The following is a 14,446-nucleotide window of genomic DNA, read 5'->3' on the forward strand; positions in this document are numbered from 1 at the left end:
CAGTATTTACAAATGTTTACTCACTACTATTGAGTGAAAAAAGTTATGAGCTTATCTATAATAAAAGTTCAATTTTTGGGGGGGGAACCCATCTTCATATACAAGCATAGAAAAATCTGAAGTAGAATACGTAAGACAACCGGTGATGGGATTTAGGGGTCATTTTTATTTTCTGAGCTTTATAAAATAAATGAGATCTTTGGGGAATAAAAATGGCCAGTTAAAAAAGTTACAGTGTAGCATCTATGGTGTCCATAATCAGAAAAAAGAAAAAAAGTTAGCAACAATAAAACAAGCAGAATCAGTCAGTGTCACATAAATGGATTCTGTAATATAGTGTTTCTAAAGGAGAAAGCAAGGAACTCAGCCTGCTTACTCTATGCTAAAACAAAATAAAAACTTTATGGCATGAAAAGAAATTTGGCTAGTATCATATCAAGACAGGTATTTTGGTTTCTAAGGGAAGAATATGGTTTGAGCTCTGCTGGTGTTCGTACAAATTAGCCAACAAGAAACCTCTTTGCCTTTTAATTCCACCCAGTAAGTATATGTATGTGGTGGGGGCTTCGGGGTAGGGATGGGGTACCTGGTGAAGTGCCCCTCAAAGAGGGACTAAAATTTACTATGCACTGTCTTAGCCTGTATGTCAGCACCCCAGAAGGATGAAAAGGCCCTTTATAAAATATACACTCTAATTTAATCAGTGTAACGTTAAGAGAAAGGTAATAGTTTTCTTATGTAGATAAAGAACCTGACATCCTGAGAAGTTACTAATTACTTATATGACCCTGTACAAGGGTCAGAACACTGGTGTGTCTCTCTTTTTTTTTTTTACTGTATCATGCTGTCTGTAGGTGATATTCCAAAAATTGGAAGTGAGAAGGCTAGAGACATTTATAAGTAAATAATGTTATGAAATCGTGTCACAGAAAAAGAACAAGGACACAGCAAAAGACTGAATAAAAGTAGCTGAAAATTTTGTTTCAAAGAGCTCCAGGGCACTTTTTGAGAAGGGATATAAAGGATCTAGAAGTGAGAAGCAGCATAATGGACTTTCATCTCTGTACACAATCACTGGGCCCTGTTGCCTTGCAGTTTCTTTTCTCGCTGTCATAGAAACAGAAACCACTCATATCCTAACGGCAAAATCTAGATCTGAAACACATATGCCAAAGAGCAGAGAACTTTTCATTAAGGGCTCAAGTCTGTGGAAGATTATTTTTCTCCTTTTATAATATTAGACATCGGATGTCTTTATCAGTGGAGAAAAGAATACTCTTCGGTATTTCTGAAGAGCTAGATAGAACATTTGAGATTCTGTCAATTGTTCAATCAACTTGAAAAGCTAAAAAGTATCCCTTCATTTTTTACCATCAGTAATCATTCTTCTGTACATAAGTTTGCTATGAGTCAGGACTAACTCAATGGCACCTAACAACAACAACAACCAAGTTTCACAAACACTTAGGTGCTCGTTAAGCGCTTGGCTGCTAACTGAAAGGTTAGAGTTTTGACTCCACCTAGAGGCACCCTGGAAGAAAGGCCTGGACATCTATTTCCAAAAGGTCACAGCCATTGAAAACCCTATGAAATGCAGATCTACTCTGATACACGTGGGGTCATCATGAGTGGGAATCCACTAGATGGCAACAGTGTTTTTTTTTTTTTAAGCTTCCCAGAAATTAATGGAAAAAACAAAAATCCCACAAGAATCAATCTATCAATTTAAATCTTAATAATTTATTAATTGATGGATTTGGCCTTTAATACTGGAGCAGGGAAGTAAAGGGAATAAAGGTATTTCATTAATACTTGCATACAGTCACAGAGAGAAATTGATAGCAGATATCTTGCTTTTGAGTTTTTTGTTTAAATCACAAAATAAAATACTCACTTTAAAGAAATTCCTGACCAAAATTAATCTGACGGTGGCTTTTCTTTCACCTAAAGTTGCAAATCCTTTCTTTCCTATTCAAAGCCAGGTTTACTAAATTTGAATTTCAAAATATATAGCTGAGTGGAGGGGCAGAGACCATCTTGTAACCTGACAACAGTTTGATCTCAGTAAAAGGGGGAGGACAGGGTTCAATCACGTTAAATTTAGCCAATGGTTGATCTTCTATATTTCTTCCCTCCTCTTTATGCCCCTCATTGTACCTTAGCTTCTTTCAGCCATTTACTTTTTCCAGAATCAAAAAGGTCTCCTTCTATGCATACAGAACAACTGTTCAGAATAAACTTTATGTTCAAATTTCACCGAGTTTTATTTTTAACAACACGAAAGAAATCACTTATAATACCACATAAAAACTGTAGTAAATATAATTATTTCTCAATAATACAATCTAAGATTTAGCCACTAACTCATAGTTATCAATTACCATTTGGCTATGGAATGTATTTTTAAACTTAAACTTAAATCTAAATGTATTTTTAAACTTAAATCTGAATAGAAGTTGACTGATGCTCTAGGAAGTTATTCCAAACAAAACAATGAAGCCATTAAAGACAGAATTCATAGTAGGTGAGACGCAATTCTCTCTCATAGCAGCTCTTGTGAAACTTGTTCCTAATTGCTTCCTGCATGCTGTAAATAGGGGATTTCCTTAAACACACACATCATCAGCCTGGGCATTTGACTTCTGTGAAAACTTCCCTGAAGAAAACAACAGTCAACTGTCTGCAATATTGTGACTGTTCAAAATAGAGCTGAAACAAGATGCTACAAATGTTTGTCTGAATATGGGGTTAGTTTTTTAAATAAGGATCAAAAACAGAGATGAAACAATGATTACATTTTTGGAAAATAAAAGGAAAACAGATTTTCTTGTAAGTTTTTCTCATTTAAAGTTGTTCTAAAAATTTATCCTAGTAGGTGACTCTTAGTGAACTTGACTGCTGCCTTTATGAATTTACAGACATGAAACTGAGGAAAACCTGTGATTCCAATCTTCATGCAGTTCTTAAGAAGTCTGGGCAAAAATCTAGGATTGAAGTAACTTAATTTTCAGAAAATGAAACGAAATTCTCAAACACACCCTATACTTCATTTACGTCAAATTCTGTAGCTTAAGCTTCTTTAGAGGAAATTGCATTTATGTTCCAATAGGTAGGGCAGGTTCAAGAAAATAGGATGTAAAACAACATCAAGGCTTTCCTTTCAAAGGTACTGTGTTTTAATACGTATATCAAGGTGCTTAGCGCTGAAACTGTTATTTCCATTTTATTACAGCTCGGTCTCTGCTTGAAATGGAAGATGACAAACCTTCTGTTTTAATTTTGGACTCCTTCTACATTACACAGTTGATATTCTGTCTGGTGAAAAGTAACAGTGTTGTTTAGAATTTCTATTTTGTTATGGTTATATATTAAAATTGGCAAAAAAGGTTATGCAACTTAAGCCTTTATCACTGGTGCCTTATATCAGCACATCTAAATGGAGCACAGTACCAAGTTAGACTTACCTTACTAGCCCCCCTTTTTGCTATACCAGATAAACTCATTTTTATTAAGAAAGGAAGGAAGGAAGGAGGGAGGGAGGGAGGGAGGGATGGAAAGAGAGAGAGAGAAAGAAAGAAAGGAAGAAAATGATATGGAAAATTATTTAGAAAGAGACTCAAGTTCATAAACTAATAACTAGCAGTGAAGGATTATTTGAAATGTTATGGAAATCACTGGGTAGTAACTTGAGCTTAAAAACCCTACAAATAGAAGAAACCAGAAAACAGAGCCCTTTCTTTTCCTCTACTATTAAACCAAAAGTTTACTCATTACATTGAAGCAAGAAATGTGAGTTCATCAGGATAGAACCTACAAAAGAAAGTTTTATCAGAGTATGGCCTTCTTGGTGAGATTTTATTCTGGTGAGCGCCTTCAGACTTAAAGAACAGACTGGCTCCCCTGCTAGACACACTGTTCAACAATACATGAAAAGATGTCAAGCTATCTACTTCCATTTAATTAATATAAAACCCTGAAACACAAACCTGACAAAGATAGGATAAATAGAGGAAGCATATCTAATTTCACTTATGAATACAGATACAAAAGTCTGAAATAAATCAGCAACAAACCAAATTCAATGATGTAATTAAAAAAAATTTTTTTTTTGATAATACAAGCATCTAACACGACAAATCAAATATGTTCCAAGAATACATGGAAATTCATTAATGGTGGTCACAGAGGCATAATAGGATAACATGGAACTGCATTTTCTTCTTCATATTCTTTGACATTTTCTAAATCTTCTGTAATGTCTTACTCTTATATCCAGGAGAAAATAAACACAATTATCTTTTAAAAACGGTTACAATACTTTGTTGTATTTCTCAAAATACAACCAAGTGAAGTGTATATAATGCTACTAATCTTTAGAAGATGACAAGTTAACTCATGTTTATGAAGGTAAAATGAAAATAATCTCCTGGAACAAAGTCGTGCCTTGCTATTTCTTTTTACAACTGCCTTCCATTCTATAGCTGGAAGGATACACAAGCTAATCAAACAATATACTGTATTATCCTCCCACTCTGACTATAGACTGATTGAAGTCATAATGTATAAATGAGAAGTCATGTGCAAATTAAGTCCAGTAAAACATTCTAAAGACGGAATTAACACACTGGTTTAAAGAAGTCATTCAGAGGTCTGAAAAGGAGAGTTACATTTCAAAAAAAAACAAACCCATTAAGTTGATTCTGACTCATGGTGACCTTATAGGACAGAGGAGACCTGCTCCCAGGTTCCCAAGGCTGCAATCTTTATGGAGGCAGACTGCCACATCTTTCTCCCAAGGAGCGGATGGTGGGTTTCAACCGCTGACCTCTCAGTTAGCAGCCGTGCGCTTCAACCACTGAACCACCAGGCTCCTTCAGAGTTACATTTAGGATGCTAGAAGATGGAAGCAAAACAAAAAACTTGGAAAAATATATTCCCAACATACTCTAACAGTTAAAATCTTTTAAATCAAGAAAAAGAACCCAGATAATTCAGAAAAGAAAATAAATGGCCAATTATTTAGAAAAAAGCTCAACTTCAAAAGTAATATGAAATACTTAAACAAAAAAAACCCCGAACTATCACTTGGCAAAGATTAAAAAAAGAATGAGAGACCAGAAAAAGAAACGGAAACAGGTGCTACTGGTGGAAATGTAAATTGGTAGAACCTTTCTAGACGGAAACCCTGGCGGCGTAGTGGTTAAGTGCTATAGCTGCTAACCAAAGGGTCAGCAGTTCGAATCTGCCAGGCGCTCCTTGGAAACTCTATGGGGCAGTTCTACTCTGTCCTATAGGGTCACTATGAGTTGGAATCGACTTGACGGCACTGGGTTTCTAGGTTCTAGGTGGCAATTTGGCAGCACATTCAAAAGCCTCGTTTGTGCCTGCCCCTTTGACCCAGCAATTCCATTTAAACAATCAAGGACATGCACAGACAATACAAGGATGTTCACGGATCCCTTACTTATTGTAATGAGAAACTGGAAAATATCTAAATGCTCAACAACGAAGAACTCACTAAAGCGATATAAGGATAGCCATTAAAATGCAAGTATAAATTCATTATTAAGGACAAATGTTTAGGATAAATTAACAAGTGAATAATTATGTTAAATGTTACAGCAGGATTTCATTTTGGGAAAAATTATGTTTATATGAATAGAAAAAGAAAAGAACTTACTAAAAAATTATTTTCTCTAGGTGATGAAATATATATTACCTCTTGTTCTGGAAACCCTGGTGGCATAATGGTTAAGTGCTATGGCTGCTGACAAGAGGTCGGCAGTTCAAATCCGCCAGGCACTCCTTGGAAACTCTATGGGGCAGTTCTACTCTGTCCTATAGGGTTGCTATGAGTCGGAATCGACTCGACGGCAGTGGGTTTGGTTTTCTGGTTCCTTACCTAGATTCACTAATTTTTATATCAATATGTATTATCTGAGAAATAAAAAGAGAATCAAGGAAGAATGCAGCTAAAAAATAGGTAAATAATTAGGAATGGGCAAATTCCTTACCAAGAGCTGATCTTAATTCAGGTACTCACGAGTCCTTAATTATTCAAACCTCCCTAAGGCTGAGTTACACAATCAGAAATCCATGTTTGCAGATCCCAGGAGTAAATTTTTTGAAATCAATAGTGAATCACAAGATTTAAAAGTAAGTCAAGCACATATGGAAGCTTTGTCCTTTATAAGAGCCCAGGTTTCTTGTATAATTTCAGTGAAATTAAATTTCCACAGCTTGAAATGACATAATTATACAGCCAAGCCTCCAAATGTGCTACACCAATGAGTCTAACCATCCCCAATGATTATGCAGACATGCGAGAAGGGGCCCTGTTCTCTAGAGTGCCAGGTGCTCAGATTAAAAACTATTGTTCAGGATTTACTGGACATCTCCCTATACCCAATCTTCCTAACTTTAAGATGCATGATATACCTAGACATTCTTCTTTTCTCTCCATATCTGAGGGCTCAAACGGAATATTGTTTAGAGATAATTTTTTTTAATGCACTTAATTGAACCTATAAGAGAACATCACGTCTTCAAAGAATATAATCGTCAATGAACTGTACATGTAGAAACTGCTGAATTGGTGTATGTTTTTCTGTGTATATTCTCAACAACAAAAAATAAACCATACATAAAAAAAGAGAACATCATGTCTAAAACAAAGTTGGACAAAGAATGGCTTTGTTTATTAATAGAAAGGGAGAAAGTAAGAGAATTAACATTTGTTGTTGAGTAACTACTATGTAGTAAACACTGGCATTTTATGTACATTATCTCTTCTTCAATCTTAATAACCTAGGAAGACATTTAGAAATAGTGTACAGTTGGAGTTTTCTCAAAGTAACTATCTGAAACACCAGCTGAAATAAAATACAAACACAAAGGCAGAAGATATTTGCAAGATAATACCCTGAAGAAAGAAAAGGGCAGATTACTTAGGTGAATCATTTCACTATAGAGAACTGGAAGCCGAACCTTAGAAAAGTAACCTGGTGAAACCATTAGATTATGGCAGTGCTGAGATTTGAACCCAGGATTTACCATTAGAACTCTTAAACATTATATACCACCCCATTCTCTTAAAGATTGTCTAGTGTCCAAACCATAGATTACAGCACTTATTAAAGAAAGAAAATACTGTATGTATATCATTACTAGATAAGGCATAATACTTGTAAGAACACACACAGAATTACAGAATAATTATGGAGCCCTAGATAGGTTTCCCTATCCTACCAAAGGAAACCCTGGTGGCGTAGTGGTTAAGTACTACTGCTAATCAAGAGGTTGGCAGTTCGAATCTGCCAGGCGCTCCTTGGAAACTGCATCGGGCAGTTCTACTCTGTCCTATAGGGTCGCTATGAGTCAGAATTGACTCGACGGCATTGTTTTTTTTTTTTTTTTTTTTATCCTACCAAAGCTAGGCACCCAAACTCTAATGTCAAGTTGATTCCTTCTCAGAGGGCCCCTACAGGACAAAGTAGAACTACCCTACAGGGTATCCAAGGCTGTATATTTTTGTAGAAGGAGACTGCTACATCTTTCTCCTGTGGAGCGGCTGGTGGGTTTGAACTACCGACCTTTTTGCTTAGCAGCTGAATGCTTTAATCACTTGCCACCAGGCTCCTGAAACTAGGCACTCATGTGACAAAATCACGTACATAATGTGTTATACTGGACACCTCCCTATACCCAATCTTCCTAACTTTAAGAAAGATGCATGGAATACCTCAGACGTTCTTCTTTTGTCTCCAAACCTGAGGGCTCAAATGGAATATTGTTTAGAGATAAACTTTTTAAACACACTTAATTGAACCTATAAGAGAACATCGCGTCTTCAAAGAATGTAATCAAAGTCACTGAATTGTACACGTAGAAACTGCTGAATTGGTGTATGTTTTTCTGTGTATATTCTCAACAACAAAAAAGTTATATATAAAGAGATAATATCATGCATAAAAGGAAGTTGGACAAAGAATGGCTTTGTTTATTAACAGAAAGGGAGAAATGGTTATATACGAAACATAATATCAAATCAGGTACCTAATTAGAAAGTCATAAAATTTTTAAAGATCAGCAACACAATGACGTTTTACTAAAGAAAAAGTAATTCTCATTTCTGATTGGGAGGTATGCTTTACCCAAAAGCTTCAGAGAGCTAGAATCAGATTTGAATGCTGTCTCTGCTACTTACTGGCTAGCTTCTAAGCTAGCTGAAAGACAACTATGACAATCGCTACCTGCTGGTGTGTTTTAAGGATTAAATAAAGTAAAAATGTAGGGTGCAGTTGGACAGGGGTATGTACCCAAGCGTTAGTTCCTTTTCCCTGGTTACAGAATAATAGGGCAGTGCCAAATTAACCCAAACGGGAAATCAGTTTCCAACTGTTTTCCCAGTGTAGCCTCTTTAAGGTAACTTTAGACTAAGACAGACTAGAAAGAATGGCCTGGCCATTTACTTCCAAAAATTGGTAAATGAAAACCCTATGGATCACAACAGAATACTGCCTGAAAAAGTTCTGGACAATGAGCCCCCTAGGTTGAGGGGAAAAAAAAAACTAAACCCATTGCCCGATTCTGACTCATAGCGGCCCTATGAGCCACTCAAACGGTGGCTGCAATAATGCACTCAAGCATACTGACAATCATGAAGACGGTGCAGAAATGGGCCACACTTCCTTCTGTACAACAGAGCTGGTGCTGAAAGGAACGGCAATTAACAACAACTTCAGGGCCTTCTATCCACTCGACGGCAGTGGGTTTGATTTTTTTATACTTAGTTCTCAAACTTTTACTGTCTCCTCCCATCAAAATTTATCTAGTATCTCATTCCCTTAAACCCTGACCATTTGACACAGAAAAACTGACCAACTGATCTCTGTTAATGGAGGGAGCTGCATAAGAACCATCATTTTTTAATGATGGTGTCCTGAAACCAATCCCTAACCTTAATACCAATGATGAGAAATCTGAGGGAAGGTAAATGACAGGGCTGTGTGAGGACAAGGCTGCAGAGAAGATACACTGATGGGGGCAGGAAGGATCTTGCAGGCATCCACATCATGTCAAGTATGTGACTATCTACTTCCACCCACTTACGAGAAGGAACTTGCCAAACAAATTAAGCAACCCTGTAATCAACTACTTGTGGGGTAGTGGTTAAGTGCTACGGTTGCTAACCAAGAGTTCGGCAGTTTGAATCCGCCAGGCGCTTCCTGGAAACTCTATGGGGCAGTTCTACTCCGTCCTATAGGGTCACTAAGAGTTGGAATCAACTTGATGGCACTGGGTTTGGTTTTTGGTTTTTGTAATCAACTACTACTACCAGTGTTTTGAAAATGAGGAAGATAAAAAACATGTATAGGGAAAAAACACACAAAATGGCAAGTAAGTCCGTAATGGCAGAAGACTGTCATATTTGGTTTAAATTTTACAGATTAATGGTTTAAGCAATGCTGACAAAGTCAACATAAAAGGGCATAATGCCGAAAGGTAATTTTGAAATGTAGTACCCTGGGTTTTTTTTCTGGGTAGTACTGTAGCGTAAAGAGAAGTCCGCCACCTGCTGACAGAAAAACTAAATTGTGCAGATTTCCCTGATGCTGCTTTAAGAGGAAAACAGGTTGGTATCAGGTAGGCTTTATGACGGAGTCCCTGAGTGGTGAAAATGTTTAGCACACTGAGCTGCTAACCAATGGCTGGGGGTTCAAATCCACCCTGAGGCACCGGAAGAAAGGCCTTGCAATCTGTTTTGGAATTATCAGCCACTGAAAAAACCCTATGAAGCACGGTTCTACTCTGGCACACGTGGGGTCGCCATGAGTAAGAATCAACTTGATGGCTGCTGGTAAGATTTATGACATTAGATTTCAAATAAATCGTTATACTGTACATATACATTACAATCTCTAATTTAAAAGAAAATTAAAAAAATAGTATTTAAGGCTCTTATGCATCTTAATTCAGTAACGCTAAGTAATGTGCTGGAGCCCTGGTGGCGCAGTGGTTAAGAACTACAGCAAGCTACGGCTGCTAACCAAAAGGTTGGCAGCTGGAATCCACCAGTCGCTCCTTGAAAACCCTATGGGGCAGTTCTACTCTGCCCTATAGTGTTGCTATAGGGTCACTATATGTTAGAATAGACCTGACGGCAAGAGGTTTGGTTTTTTGTTTAAGTAATGTGCTACTTAAATTATTTTTAAAGCAAACAAATGAAGAAACTATGGAAATGATTCAAAATAGACTACAGGAAAAATTCAAACTATTATGAAAAATTAAGGATAATCCGAAACCCTTTACAAAAATTAGCAAGTTCTACAGATTCCACCTTTGTAACCCATCTCTTTTCTGTCTTCCTTTTTAGTCCTCCTATTAAAGTTTAGGACTTCATCATCTTTTACACAGGCTTATTTTCATACTTGCTCCCCACCTCCAGTTTTTAGTCATGCTAAATTAGCCTATGCTCAGCTAGCAGATTAACTGTACTAATATGCATCCCAGATCATATCACTTGCTTATTTAAAACAAACACACTCAAAGGCTCCTTAGTAAATTAATTACAATCACCGTCTACTGATAAAGTGGCCCCAACACACTTTAACAGCTGCATAATACTTTACTATGCAAATGCATCATAATTTATTTAATCAACATATACTACCTCCAACAGAGTAAATGAAAATGCCCGTTCTCAGACATCCTCATCAACCTTCTGCTTTCTCTCTCAATATAACAATTGTTTGGCAGCCCCAATTTTGACTATTTGTAAGAAAGTAACTCCGACATTTTGTGACATGTAAAATTAGTAATTTTGCTGTGGGTAAGAATTTGAATTGTGTATTTATTTCAATGGTTCTCAAACTTTAGCATGCATCAGAATCATCCGGAGGGCTTGTTAAAACACCGATTACTGGGTCTCACCCTCACAGTTTCTGATTCAGTAGGTCTGGAATGAGGCTTGAGAGTTTGCATATCTAACAATTCTCCACACCACTGGTGGACTTCAACACTAGTACGTGGGATCCTACGCTTTTAAAAGTTTTGCTCTCTATTTGTTACGGTTTATACAGCCAGCTCTTATGAGGTTATAAAAAGCTGCTCTTTTGCGTGGAAAAAATACCTACCCCGACCCCCACCCCAAAATCAGTGGCTAGTGTCACTAATGCAAGTGAAGAAAGAAAAATGATCTAAAAATGTGATGGCTTTTAGCCAGAAAAGAGAATTTCTGGATAGACAACAAACCCAAAAAACTCAGCGCCGTCAAGTGGATTCCGACTCATAGTGGCAACAAAAGGAATAAGAAAAAAAAAAAAAAAAAAACTACAACTGCTACAGGAAGTATTCTAGCCTACAAAAACAGCCCATTAGATAAGAAATCAAACTTTTCGTTCAATTTAAAATGTGGTTAACTTGTGGCATGAGGATAAAACACAGGAAACACATGACAAGTGTGATTTGAAAGGACAAAGTCATGTGCCTGGTACAAATATTTCCATATTTGTAAAACTTGAGATTCAATAAGATCTTCTTGCCAATGTTAAGAGTTTAATGTATTTCCCTTCTTTTATTTATACTTGATTCAAACTGGGCCAATCTTACCTCTCAAATACCACCACATCCATGAAACATTACCCAGTGTCATCTCCTATTCCTTTGAACTCCACATAACTCTTTGTTGATTCTCTCTAATAACATTTATATTCATTCATTCCTGGAGTACTGTTAGGATGCTAGTTTTTCAAGTTAGTTGGGAAATAATCGGAAGACTGCTTCTAAATCTCATCAGAATGTATGAAGGCTGGGGCCATGTTTCCATTTAAAACTAGATATTTCTGAATGAATAAATCTTTACTCTTGGGCTGAGCAGAAGGTAAAAGCTATTTTGACTTCGCGTTCTCACTGCTGTGTTACTGAATACCTGGAAGAGTTGGAATGCTCTAGTTTTTGACAGCCCAATGATCACCAAGAATATTCGATTATATGTATGTGTTTTCATCTGAATCAAATATCCATATTTACTGAATGGCAAATTATATGAAAAAAAAAAACAAAACAGGTACTTAGAGGAGTGTGGCAGACTGCTAATTACCTAATTAATACTCTCCACTTTTTCCTTACTAATAGACTCTCAATTTTATTGGAGAGTTGGCAACGTGCTCATCTAAGACAACATTCTTCACACCTTCACTTACAGTTAGGGTGGTCATTTAACACTGTTTCTTCTAATAACATCTAAGCAAAAAGCTCTGCTTTCCTGAAATAGGTGACCCCTCCCTACTTCCTTCTTTCTGTTGCTTGGAACATGGATGTGCTGTTCACAACTGCAGCAGCTAGCCTGTGACCATAAGGAAGACAAAAGGAACTGATATTCTTGTACCCCTTAATTAACACCATTAACATTCTACCTTTTGGGACGTCTTATTACATTAGTAGTTAACAGTGGTTCAGTGGCAAAATTTTTACTTTCCACACAAAGACCTGGGTTCGATTCCCAGTCAGCACACCTCACGCACAGGCACAGCGATGCTCGTTTAAAGCTATGGTACTGAATAGGTTTTACTATTTTATCTTGCTGGTGAGAACATACACCAATTCAACAGTTTCTACATGTACAATTCAGTGACATCGATTATATTCTTCAAGTTGTACAACCATTCTTACCCTCCTTTTCTGAGTTGTTCTTCCCCATTAACATAAACTCACTGCCCCCTAAATTTCCTATTTAATCTTTTGAGTTCTGTCATTAATTTGATTTCATATAGATAGATATTAAAACAGCCCAATGCTCAAGGCAGACATTTTTTACTAGGTAAGCCAGACTACTGTTTGGTTTTAAGAAGACTTCAAAGGGATTTTTTTGGTTTAAAAATTATCACAAGGCAATAGTTTCAGGTGTTCATCCAGCCTCCACAGCTCCAAGAAGTCTACAGTCCATGAGCATTTGAAATTCTATTCTGCATTTTCCCCCTTTTGATCAGGATTCTTCTATAGAATCCAGGATCAAAATATTTAGTAATGGTAGCTGAGTACCACCCAGTTCTTCCAGTCTCGTGACAAAAGAGGCAGTTATTCACGCAGGCAATTAGCCATGAATTCCAATTCCTCTACCTATTCCTGATTCTCCTTCTTCCTCTGTTGCTCCAGGCGAACAGAGATCAATTGTTGTGCTTTGGACAGCTGCTTGCAAGCTTTTAAGACCCCAGGCACTATGCAACAAACTAGAGGTAAAACAGAAGCACTAAACGTTATGAGGCTAATTAACTGGGATATCCCATGAAACCATGACCCTAAACCTCTACATCAAGGAATCAAATCCCATGAGGTATTTGGTTGTGCAAAAGCAGCCTCAGCAGCTACTTTTTTTTTTTTTTTGGTCATTGTTGTAAATATATCTATCATACAACCTTTGCCAATTCAACTTTTTATAGATATACAATTCATTGACAGCAATTACATTAATTGGTTGTGCAACCCTAGCCTTAATTCGATTTTTCCATCACCATAAACTGAAACTCAGTATTCCATAAGCAATCACCTCTCCCTCTTTTCCCCTCTCTCCCACCCCTGGTAACCACTAAGAAATTTTGGTCTCTATACATTTGTCTGTTCTTGTCTTTTTATACAAGTGAGATCGTATAATAGTTGTCCTTTTGTGACTGACTTATTTCACTAAGCATAATATCTTCAAGCTCCATCCATACTGTAGCATGTATCAAGACTTAATTTCTCTTCTGGGTGAGTAACATTGCATTCTATGTATGTACCACATTTTGTTTATCCATTCATCGATGGACATTTAGGTTGTTTCCACCTTTTGGCTATTGTGAATAGTGCTGCAACGGACACTGGTGTAATGTATAAGTATGAGTATCTGTTCGAATGTCTGCTTCAAGTCTTTTGAGTATATACCTAGGAATGTTACTGCTGGGTCATATGGTAATTCTATTTTTAGTTTTTTGAGGAACCGCCACACTGTTTTCCACAACGGCTGTACCATTTTGCATTCCGACCAGCAATGGATAAGGGTTCCAATGTCCCCACATCCTTGCCAACATATGTTATTTTCTGTTTTTTTTTTAAATCTCAGCCATTCTAGTGGGAGTGAAATGGTATCTCATTGTGGTTTTGATTTGCATCTCTCTGATGGCTAATGACATTGAGCATCTTTTCATATGTTTGATGGCTATTTGAATGTCTTCTTTGGTGAAATGTCTATTCAAATTCTTTGCCCATTTTATGATTGGGTGGGAATAATTTGGGAAAAGGATAGTGATAATGGTTGCACGATATGAAGAATGTAATTAACCTCACTCAATTTTACATGTAGAAGTTGTTGAGTTAGTGAATTGCTTTGTGTGTATAATTTCACCACAAAAAAAAAAAAAAACTTTGGAAGAATGAAAAATGAATAAATAACTTAAAAAAATCTACGGAT

The 14,446-nt window shown here is 36.8% G+C and overlaps 1 protein-coding gene across 2 annotated transcripts in view; it reads right to left on the reverse strand.

The window, feature by feature from the left end:
• The window catches only part of NT5C3A (5'-nucleotidase, cytosolic IIIA), a 57,712-nt gene that overhangs the window by 21,297 nt on the left and 21,969 nt on the right, over window positions 1-14,446 (reverse strand). The window lies entirely within an intron of this gene.

This window comes from Elephas maximus, chromosome 8 (assembly GCF_024166365.1).
Source record: "Elephas maximus indicus isolate mEleMax1 chromosome 8, mEleMax1 primary haplotype, whole genome shotgun sequence".
Classification (NCBI taxonomy): domain Eukaryota; kingdom Metazoa; phylum Chordata; class Mammalia; order Proboscidea; family Elephantidae; genus Elephas; species Elephas maximus.